The sequence below is a fragment of the Micropterus dolomieu genome, linkage group LG08 (genome assembly GCF_021292245.1).
Source record: "Micropterus dolomieu isolate WLL.071019.BEF.003 ecotype Adirondacks linkage group LG08, ASM2129224v1, whole genome shotgun sequence".
NCBI lineage: Eukaryota > Metazoa > Chordata > Actinopteri > Centrarchiformes > Centrarchidae > Micropterus > Micropterus dolomieu.
In genome coordinates, this window is record NC_060157.1 from 182,969 (window position 1) to 183,323 (window position 355).

Genomic DNA, 355 nt, shown 5'->3' on the forward strand with positions numbered 1-355 from the left:
ATCAGAATGCTTCCTTAGTTTGGGGAGTCTAGAACACTTTTAGCTGAACTACAGATAAAACCAAAGCACCCCTGAACCCGCCTACAGGCTGACCGACCACTTCCTGTTGCAAGAAAATGCTAAATATAATAAGAGTGACGAATAAAACAAAACGTATGTGACCTAATTTTTCAGTTTGTGTATGTCTGTTACAGTACATGTGTCATGGGGCGCTGAGTGCAGAAGCTGAGAACTAAGGTGTGGACCCAAATGCAGATTGTAGGCGAGGTAGTTGCAGTTCGAATAAAGATTTATTAACACAAACTAAACAGGCTTACGCTGGGAGCTCAGCGGCAAATGTTCAAACAAAAGGGTA

The 355-nt window shown here is 42.3% G+C and overlaps 1 protein-coding gene across 5 annotated transcripts in view; it reads left to right on the forward strand.

Annotated features, from left to right (window-relative positions):
• ptpn18 (protein tyrosine phosphatase non-receptor type 18) overlaps window positions 1-355 on the forward strand; it is a 21,346-nt gene that overhangs the window by 13,797 nt on the left and 7,194 nt on the right. The gene's annotated exons all lie outside the window — the stretch shown is intronic.